This window comes from Callospermophilus lateralis, chromosome 17, assembly GCF_048772815.1.
Source record: "Callospermophilus lateralis isolate mCalLat2 chromosome 17, mCalLat2.hap1, whole genome shotgun sequence".
Lineage (NCBI taxonomy): Eukaryota > Metazoa > Chordata > Mammalia > Rodentia > Sciuridae > Callospermophilus > Callospermophilus lateralis.
This window is the reverse complement of record NC_135321.1, coordinates 6347005-6358267: the sequence shown is the minus strand read 5'-3', so window position 1 is coordinate 6358267 and position 11263 is coordinate 6347005. Positions and strand designations below refer to the sequence as shown.

Here is an 11263-nt window from a genome sequence, read left to right as displayed (position 1 = left end):
TTCATACATGTACTTTGGATAACAGTGATCATCACATTCAACCATCATTAACTACCCCATGCCCCTCACCTTCCCCTCCCACTCCTCTGCCCTATCTAGAGTTCATCTATTCCTCCCATGCTCGCTCTCCCTATCCCACGATGAGGACACTTCTTTAATAATACAACCCATATTTGTTAAGACCCTGCTACTCACAACACACCTTGGTCAGTGACTGCAATACCCATCTCTGAGTTAGTGCTGGCCGGGATTGCAGGATCACGGGGTATCATAATCAACACTGGGTTCTGTACCAAATGTCAATATCCACTCTAACCAATGTTTTCCGTTGTTCAGTTGGTACTTACTTCAAACCAAACTCCAGGAAGCAACTACAATGGCTTTTTATGCGTGTGACATGTCTAACATGCCACGCTGAGTATGGAACTCACTCTGGGAAGCAGGGGGGAGGCATGGGGAGGAAAGGGTCTCTCGTGACACCATGAGCCAACAACCCTCCCTCAACCAACCTGAAGCGCCTCCCAGACTCTCAGTTTATGAGCAATTTAGTTATATATATATATATATTTTTTTTTCAATTTCAATTGGCCTTATATAGTTAGCAACTAAGTATGAATTGGTTGAATTGGAAAACTCAATATTGAAGACAATAATTTCTAAAATTGTGAATATAATGATGATATGATATAGATGAAATAGTTTTGAGGACACTTTATTAAAATAATCACATTTGAAAACAAATATATTGGAATACTGATGAAAATCCCTGGAGAAGAATGGGATTGACTTAGATATTAAAATGTTTTTAAAAGCTAAGACTATGGTTCTTATGAGAGAGGCTGATGCTCTTATCAGAGAAGCAAGATACAGAGACAGACACAGAAGTTATCAAAGAAGTTGCCAAAATTTGATTCAAAAAAGAAAACTTCTTAAGTAGGATTTCATTAAAACTTGAAATATCTGTTTTCCAACAGATAGATACTGTAAGAGATTGTTGTGACAAGGAAAAGTCTAAGAATATATTTACTAATTGTATGCACTATGAATGACTCGTGCATTGAATACAAAAAATCTATCAAAACTCAAAACAAGAACACAAAGGACTCAGTGCACATCCGAGCACAAGGCTTGAATGTAGACTTCAACAGAGAAGATGTGAATCAGGCAATCAGGCAAACAGCCTGCTCGGTGTCGTGAGCCCCCCGGGAAATGCAGAGCGAAGCCCGACAAGATGCAGCCATACACCTATTAGGACAGCTGAGATTAAAGACATAATTAATAAGAGCAAGTATTGGTGAGGTTCTGGAGAAACTAGATTCCCCTGTCTAGCTGGTGGAAATGTGAAGTGTTAAAATCACCTTGGAGAACAGTGGTATAAGATATTAAGGGTATTCCTTTAATATGATCCAGATATTCCATTTCTGTATGTTTGCCTAAGAGGAATCTAAAGACATTTCTACAAGCACACAGATGCTTACATAGGCTTTGTATGTAATGTAAAAGAGGAAAAGATGACCGGATGTCTGTGGGTGGGTAAATTGACAGTACTCTGTGATGGACACATAGTGAATGCCCTTCAGCAATGAAGTGAAACAAACTGTTGACAAACCCCATAGTACAGAATAGTACAGGATATAAAAATCACACTGAGTGAAACACAAAATTGCTATGTTTTACTCCATTTTCACAAATTTTAAAAAAATGCAAATGAGTCCATGGTGACAGGAAGCAAGTCAATGGCAGCCTAGGAATGTTTGTGGGGGGTGAGGGTGAGGTGGAGGCAATGCATGGAGTTCAGGAGAAAGCTGTGGGAGTCCTCAGTACCTTCATTACCTAGATGGAGGGTGCTGGTGAATTTATGTCTGTATGCACCTATCAAAACTCTCTTTAAACGTAGTTTGCTGCATGCTAATTATACACGGGTAAAGCAGTTAACTCACTAGTACATAAATTTGAAATTTCTTGTTTGTACCTCAACTTAAAAGATAATCTGAACACATTATACCTCCAAAATAATACAGACATGTGCAGCAGGTTATACTTAAGATATGAGTTTTGTATTTTATTGGAAAGCATGGATAAATGGTCATTTTCTGAATCAATACTTAGGTACTAATATGGCCCTTTTTTCTTTTTATCATTTTTTTACATTTTAATGACATAATAATTCTAAATATTTATGAGATGCATTATGATATTTGAATTGGCATAGTTTCATCACCTCAAACATTTATCATTTTTTGTGTTGGGAGTATTCAAATGTCTGTTATGAAGCTTAAAATATACAATTAATTGTTGTCAATTGTGGTTATTTCACTGTTCTCTAAACATTATGAGTCTTTCATCCGGATTACCCCTCCGTACCTTTACCATCCTCTATCTGTAAAAATATGGAAGGCTGTGTGAATTTGCATATCATCCTTGCTAGGGGCCATGCTAATCTTCTCTGAAGCATTTCAGTTTTACTATGTGGGCTGACAAATGCAGTTGAGTATTCTTATACAAATAAATTGTTCATATGCATGACATCGTCACCCAAGGGGCAAATTTCTAGGTGGAATTCCTAGAAATTGTGTATACATATATATTTTACTGGCTTTCGAGAGAAGTTGCATCAATTTATTTTTTCATTACAAGTATATAAGATATACCTTAACTGTTTGCGCGTATGTGTGCATGCATGTTGAATTTATCATTATCGAAGCTATAAAACATGAGTGAAATAAGTCTCTGGGTCAATGTACTTGGCATTCCCTACTCATATTCATATTCAGTATGATTTAATAATACCTGGTGGTATGTACTTCATATTGCACAAGAGGTTTGGGTAAGCAATAGACAGTCTAAACTCTGTGAATTTTATTTCTATCCTTGGTATTACTCTATAGATTGAGTCCTATTGAAACTTTAAAAAGAATGAGCTTTCACTAAGGGACTTGACCATCAACATGGCCTTAATACTGCAAGCAAACATTGATTCTTGGGATTGCTTATTACTCCTACAGAGTGAATGTTGGAAAAAATAAGCCACAGAGTGACGCTAATGTGACAGTTAAACCAACTCAATTCCTACTTTTTTTCTGTTATGCCCTAGTTCTACTGCCTAGGACCAATAGAAAATATTAACTGTGCCTTCAGTTGCTTCAATTTCATCACTCCTCTTGTTTCCTAAAAAATTGACATTCATTCCTTTCCATCCTGACATATTTGTTCTTTATAATTTATGTTAATTTTTCTGGTTTCACATCAAGTTGCCTATTTTCATGAACTTGAATCTTACTCCTCACTTATTCAAACACTAAAAGAAAGTTGTCATCATAAAGAAATCATTTTGTGTTTTTTCCCGCGTTACTTTTGTTTGCCTGTTGAAATTGATGCATCTTTTATTTTTCCAAGCTCCTGCTTTTAATGTTGCCATTCCACTCAACTCTACCCCCTTCACTACCTCTGCGTTTTCACAGTATGAGATGCAGAAACATAAACACATGACAGATGCTGTAAATTTGCCTAATTTGATTTGAGGAAAGAAATTGGGTCATTTATCTTAGTGATTTCAAAGTATAATTTCAGTTAATTTTTTTTTCTGTAAAGATTCAAACTTGAGACAAGTCCTGACGACATAACTTTTTAAAACTTTGACTCTTTTGCTGCATGATCAAGGGCCTCACTGTGGTCAACGATGCTGTCCACATGATCAGTTTACATTTTTATTGATTACAAAGGCTATGTGGAATCTCACAGTCACAAGAAGTATTGACACTGAATTAATTATAAGGCCAGTTAGGTACACGGATATTTTTATGATATTGGCATTGTTGCAACATATTCCTAAATAACTAGTTGCTTAAAATCCCATAATAGTTCAGGATTACTTATATATTCATTTTTTTCTTAGCCCAATATTTATTGACATGAGTGGGAGAATGGTCAGAAATATACCTTGAAACAAGTGTCTGAGTTCAAGTCTTCCAAAAGACCGTCAGTACTAGGGCATATCTATTTGGAATCTATAAAGCCTGGCCTTCAGACATGTTTACGAACTCATAGATAGTAGTCAAGATCAGCAACATAGAGCATAAAACGATTAGAAAATATGGGTCTGAGTGTAACACCTCTGCCATCTGCACTCCCCCATTGGATGTGGGTGAGCTCAGAAAGATGGGATCCTTGGCAGAGGCTGCTTCTGGTGGGCAAGATACTTTGACAAGGGGAGCTCAGACCTGATGCTCCTGGCTGCAGGGGAAATGAGGGTCCCGGTTCTGAAGGGACATCTGCATAGTGTACTACAGTTGTCACACCAGGGTGGCCCCCTCTCCCCTTTGCTGACCTGGAATCTTAAATCTGGGTCTTCATTGAACTTGTATTTTGTGCACTTAAAACATTCTGTTTCTTTCTTGAACAACCTTACGGCTAGTGGGAAATCTTTGTACCTTGCGGATAACCTCCAATAGAATATCCTACAGACTCTGACGTGCATATGAACATGTGGGAAGAGAAAATCCAAGTCTGGTTTTGGAAAACAAAATCAAGAGGAATTAGCTGAGCAGCACAGCTATAAATACGTTATAATTGTTTTAATTTTTAAGGAAAATTATGGGAAAACTAAAACAGAAGTTATTCAGAACATGAACTTCGTAAAATATGAGAAATATTTTGCTGCAGAATATGATAACTTGGTAACTGCATACACAATACTTTTATTTGCTCTTTGTATTTTACAGTAATATTTTAAAGTAAAATATTTGCATTCATTTTTAAATGTAACAAATTTATTAACATTGGCCCAGAATTTTAATAGTTTTCTTTTGTTTTTTCTATATTTTTTAGACTTTTAAATCTCTTACATCATAAAAATATTTATGGTTTGTAACATAATTTGTAATCTTAGTAAACAACATTGTGATTAAATAATATGTAATTATGTAATAAATCAGTTATTTTAACTTTAAATATAATTAGCTTTTTGAGCACATTAAACATATTATGCATATTTTATACCAAAATTCTTATCTTAAACTGAAGCATATAAAATGTGTATTACACTGCATATAACAAATTATATATATGTTATTTATATATAATACATATCCATGCATGTATACATATGCACATATGTATTTTAATATGTACATACATGTTTTTAAATTTGTGTTTAAATATTACATCATCCTGATACTGATAACCAGTTTTATTTTCTATTCACATATACCTGACTTTTTTTGGTGTGGGGGGATTGCCCATATAAGTGAGGTCATGTAATAAATACTTTTCTTTGAGTGTCTGGATTATTTCACTTATCATCAACTGTCCTCCAAGTTCATCCTTACTGTGGCAAGTGGCAGGAGTTCCTCCTCTTAAAGGCTAAGTCACATTGCATTACAGATAAGGATACATGGTATAAGTACAGAGGATGAACCATTCAAAATGTCTAATGCACAACAGGACTGGAGTGAATAATAAATAGTACATTACCGTAGTCAGGAGTTTTGCAAAACAAGCATATTATGACCTCTCTTGGCACAAGGAGGGAAATGGATAACACTGAGAGATGATGGACATGCTAATTTTTTTCACCATAGTAACCCTTTTACTCAGTATATCTTTTAACATCATGTTGTACAAATTAAATATGTGATAAAATTAATAGAAATATAAAATCACCCCAAAGTATTTGCACATTCTAAATTTTTAAGAATAAATTGACTTTAAGCTAATGTTAGTGGTCCAGTATTAAAGTTTTATTTAGAGAAAATTTTGTCTATTTGTTCAGTAAAGCATAATGCTTGCTCCAGTAGAGGAGCAAGGGTCCTTCTAATAAAAGTGCCTTTGTTTCTTTGGGAAGCTGAAGCTGGGACAGAGTGAGTCCTAACACTGTGACTTTTGGTGGAGAATTTGTCCACATGGTATCAGCCCAAACTTTGTAAGGGTTCGAGACCCAGTTCAGCTCCATTCGTGGTTAACAATATCCACTTGACCCTGGGATAAGCTGTGCAGGCTGAAGCTTTGGTGAACTTCCAGGTGGGTAATATTCCACATGTATGGCCTCACAGAATTCTAGGAGGAAAAAGCACAATCCACGTGACTCATTGGCAAAGCACAATTGGACACTCCTGTCTGATGCCTCCTGGGCTCACCCTGTGGTCCTACTCCCTTGGTTGATTGTAACCTGTTGTCGGTTTTGGTTTTGTAAAATCAGTAACTCTGACTGTATTTTCTGAGTTTATTGAGGCTGGCCTTGGGGATTCAAACATGATGTTGGGGTCAAATGGAAGGGTAGCCTTGGGGTTTCCCAACATTGCCATATGTAGCATCTGAAATACTTGTGAAACAACTACTAATTAATATCTCAGAACCAACATAGGCAATTTAGACAGTTGAAAGCATGAAAATCTCATCTCTGGTATTGAACAAACTGGAATTTTATATTGGCATTAATTTTATCTAATAAATTGTGGGAAAAAAATAGTATTCTCTGAGCCTTTTCAATTTGATCATTCTCATTTGTCTAATAATTTCTGTATGTTTAGGTCCATTAAATAAAGCTGCATAATTTTATAATAAAATTCATGAAAATTTAAATTCATAAACTTAGAGAGACTATTAAAAATAGTTCATAAGTTCTCACTCTTTGTTCCAACCAGAGATCTGGAAAGTAGCAAGGAAGGCAGGAACTAGGTTACATTTCTCAGCTGCATTTGCTGTGCTTATTGGTTGGTTTTTGTTTTTTCATATGGTCTGTGTTTTGAGCAAAAAAAAAAAAATTGTAGTTTAATAATCTTTTAGATCATTTTTCAAACGTCAGCTGTTTATCTGAACTAGACATTCTTAAGGTAGACACGTTATGACAGAAAATAAAAATTTTATCAATAAGTCCTCACAATTTCCCTAGAGAAGGGAGAGGGTGGGAGAAGAAAACCAGAAAGTAACAGGAGAAGCAAGTGGGAGCTGGCTTCAGAGAAATATTAAATTATCATTGGTAAAATGCAGTTATCTTCCCTCTACGGGGATGGGAGGAAGATTAGAAAAGAACCCATTTTTGCAATCATGTACACACTCACACAAACACACTTGGACACACACACATACACACAAGTGAGATTTATTGCAATTGGTCAAAATAAGGTGACCTCACCATTACATAGTATTAGTTTTTGGATAGGAAAGAAAATATCCCCATGTGGACTTGTCCCTTCTGTGTCTCTGAATGAACAATTTTATTATGTCAAGAATTTTAAGGTGATCATTAGAATTTTGAGTTGTCCTTGGTGAGATGAATCTAGTATCCAATATGAGGTGTTAATACAAATAGTAGGAGTCAGAGGCCACTTGTCTCAATGGTGACAAATGAACAATGGAAGAGTCACCAGAGCCCAGTGCTCATCGCACAGGAAAAGCTCCTGTCCACGACAGTAACGAGGTGACAATAAAGCATGAGTTTCCATACAGACTCAGTGGCTGCCTGTGTCCCTATGCAGGTTTGGGGGAGGAATGGCAGGATCGCTTTGCACTCTTGCTCTCTGAAGTATTGCAGTGCAGGCTACAGGAGTATGATCCTGATTCAGCCCATTCTGGAAGGAGCAGAGACAATAAAAACATTCACTCAGTCAACCTGTAGCAACATGAGAACAGCTCAGGGGACTCCTGTGGGGGGAGCGGCTTGCAGATCTTGCAGCATAGACTGTGGCAAAGATCAGTCACAGTTCCTCTTTGCTCTGAGAGCTATTCATGAGACTCTTGGAAGATATGGGATGTGGATGGATTAGTCATGGTTTGAAATGCAGAGGTGGCAATATTTGAGGCATGACTTAACAGCTCTTTCTGGTCAACTTAGATGTGACAGAAGTACCAGGATGTACAGTGAACACTTTGCAAGGGTTGACAAGGGGTGTGTGTGTGTGTGTGTGTGTGTGAGAGAGAGAGAGAGAGATCAATCCATCTAAAAGCATCTTTCAAAGAAAAATATCCCAGTATGAGCTTTTGATTTTCCACTCTAAAAATATACTTTGGGTTTCTCCCTCTCAGGTAACAAAAATCCAGTGTTTCAGTGGCATGTGACAATAATGTAACATGATATTTTCCTTTTATCTGTCTTGCCTCTCAATCCCACACATGAGCAAATTTAATCAGCCCTACTTTAAAATCCACATGTAATCTGAACTGCCCAATATTCAGTATATTCGCTTCTACTTTCCCATCCAACTATTTCTTATTTGTACAATATCATGAGGTTCCAAGCTAAATAGTATAAAAATCTAATTTCCATAGAGCATACAGAGGAGACTTGTTAAAATGTGAGTCATATTGGGTCATTTCTGTGTTCACAATCCTCTAGTGGTTTCCCAGCTCATGGAGAATTAACTCAAAATCTTTATTTTGCTTCTCAGATAATACATGATCAGCAGCTCCTGGTTACTTATCGAACTTTGCCCATCTCTAATTTACTGTTTGCTCCTATGATTCAGCACCTGCTTATTAGTTGAATAAAATAAATGTCCTTCTGCTCTGTGCTTGCTTTATTAATTGACAAATAGAAAATTCTTTAATCCTCATGGTTTAAATAGTATCTCCAGGCTCTTTGGTATTGGAAGGCACTAATTAACATTAAATAAACTTACAGAATGCGGTGTTATTAATCACCATTTCACAGAGGAAGATACTGATGTTCAGAGCATTTCAGAGACATGCTCAAGACCAACATTCTAATCCCTGGATATTCAGGATTCCATCATACCTAATCATTTTCTAAATCATATTTTGTGTATTAAGTCACAGTTACTGAAAGAAACTTAGAGCACTTTTAGGAAAGTGTATAATCACCTCAATATCTTGCTCAGTGTTCTGAGCACCTGTTTTATCAAATTTTCTATGCAATGTCTTCATGAAGCTTCACTGAAACGAGAAAGTTATGTTTAATTATATTTATAATTATAGCATTACGTTGTAGGAATGAATATTTTTACAATTTTCTACTTATATTCATTACCACTTGATGGATACATAGTTATTATATTATTTGAACCCAATTTCTACTCATACTCCTTGTGGAAATTGAACTTACCTTTTTTTTAAATGTTGGCATTTTTCCACCGAGAATTTTCTTTAGTTTGCAGGACGGATACTGTACCTGTGGATAAGTAGAAATGTGGGTTCCCAGCCCAGTGTGGTGGTGCACTCCAGTAATCCCAGAGACTGGAGGCTGAGGCAGGAGGGTCTTAAGTTTGAGGCCAGCCTCAAGAATTTAGTGAGACTCTGTCTCAAAATAAAAATTAAAAAGGCTGGGGATGGTGGTGGGGATGTAGATCAGAGGGAAAACACTCCTGGGTTCAATCCCCAGTACTGAAAAATAAATAAGTAGATAGATAAATAAAATAAATAGAAACATACATCATGTAATATGCTCCTCCACCTGCCCCAGCTGACCCAAGGATGCCCTGATTCCTAACAAAGCTCTTTCTGTTTGGAAAGACAGGCGCTCTGAGTGGTGCAAAGGGTTCCTGGGTGTTGAGAGCCACAACCAAGTCAAGATGGCGCCTGGCATTTTGCCAGAAGGAGTGGTTGAGAAGTAACGCCAGCGAGCCATTAAGATGATGATAATTAAGTTAAGCTCTGTATAATTATTAAGATAATGGCTGACTGCTGTAACTGGATGATGCTAAATTTAAACAAGCTGTGTATTCAGTTGTGTATATAAACCTCTGCTGTCCAGCAGCAGGGCGGCTCCTGCTACTTCGGGTGCCGGCTACTTTTGAGTTCTCATGGAGTTCCCGTTGAGTTCCATTGGTTCTCGCAGAGTTTTTGTGGAGTTCGAGAGTGTTCCCGTTGGGTTTGGGCAATGAAGGAGTTCCTGTTTGAACCTACAAGTGGCTCGTGACCTCCCGGTTATTTTTGTGCCCAGCCAGACTGTGGCACCTGGTCTTCTCTAAAGTCCCCAGCTTCTTTGCTCCTTTTCGGAGAAGGCACACCTTGCCACAAGGTGGGTTTCTCCTCTGCCCAGTGTTGTGTGTCATACAGAAAAGAGGATGAACCAAAATCTCTCAGGAGTAACAAGGCTGACTGGCTCCTGTGCTCACTCACTGGGCATTCTGCAGCTTCCCTCCTGGCATCTCCCTGAACTGGGGATGCCAGGCTTTGCAGCTCCTCCAACACAGGGCTCTGCCCAGCTCCTTCATTAGGAGAGCAGGAGGGATGCCCCGCAGTTTGCAGAACCCACCAGTGCCACACGCCAACTCTTCACAACAGACTTCCTGCCAGTAAACAATTGCACACCGGTCGCCTATGAACTTTATTTGAAAAAGAAGGGGCACATACTTATCTATCCATTACCCATCTACCCCAGGGAAGGGTTTGTATTAAAACTTTGAACTTAGCAACACCCATAGAACTTTTCTATTCACATTGTTTTAAAAATAAGTGAAAATTTTATAAAAATCACTCTTATTTCTACAAGTATGGTTAAAGGTTTTTCATAAAGCATTTTTTTTTAACAAAACATGCCTTTCTCTATGAAAATACTTAATCTCATTTAACAAAGGAGCAAAGCTTGCATTAGTATTTTCTAGCAGGGCATATCATCTTATATGTCCTACTAGTGTTTGTGACGGTGACTTAGAACTCTAATACCTGGCCTGGCCTGGGGGAAAAAAATCACACTGATCAAGAGACCCGTAGCCAGGTCTCCGTACATGGGGACTGTTGCTGTGAGGACAGCAGGTGCTGGCTGGGACTTGAGCTGGCCCGGGGATCCAATTAGACAGGACAAATGAGGAGGAGAATGAATATTTTCTTCTCTGGGAAAGCTTCGCCTACCAAGGGCTGACTGCTGTGGGTGGGTTCTATTTCACAGCTAAGCACTGGAGAGCTGCCTGTTTCCTCCTAAGTATTTTTGTTGACTTTGTGAAAAAGAAAGTTATCTCAAAATGTCCTCCCGTTCTCTTGTCTTTCCTTCTCTGTTTGGGCCTGTGATGTGCTTGTGATGTGTTTTCTTAAGGTTATACCTTTTAACGTCTGCGTACCTTCATGAATTCTCTTGTCCGTGTTTCATGCTTTCTATTTGGTCTTAGAAGCTGAACCTCCCTGGAGAAGTCCTGCCCATGGCACACTGGTGCACAGTGGTCCCGAGGGTCCTCGTTCTAAGATGTGCTCGTCTCTCTTTTACACAGTTATTTTCCCCTTGGAACGATTAGGTTTAGCTTGCTCCATTTCTTTTTACCTTCATTTTCACATTTCTATGATATTCTCACAGATTCATCTATCCAACTTGTAA

The 11263-nt window shown here is 37.8% G+C and overlaps 1 non-coding gene across 1 annotated transcript; it reads right to left on the bottom strand.

Moving 5' to 3' along the window:
• Window positions 1-2384: 2384 nt before the first annotated feature.
• LOC143383051 (U6 spliceosomal RNA) lies at window positions 2385-2487 on the bottom strand. The gene has a single exon (XR_013089099.1). It is a non-coding gene; the product is annotated as a U6 spliceosomal RNA (small nuclear RNA).
• Window positions 2488-11263: the final 8776 nt, after the last annotated feature.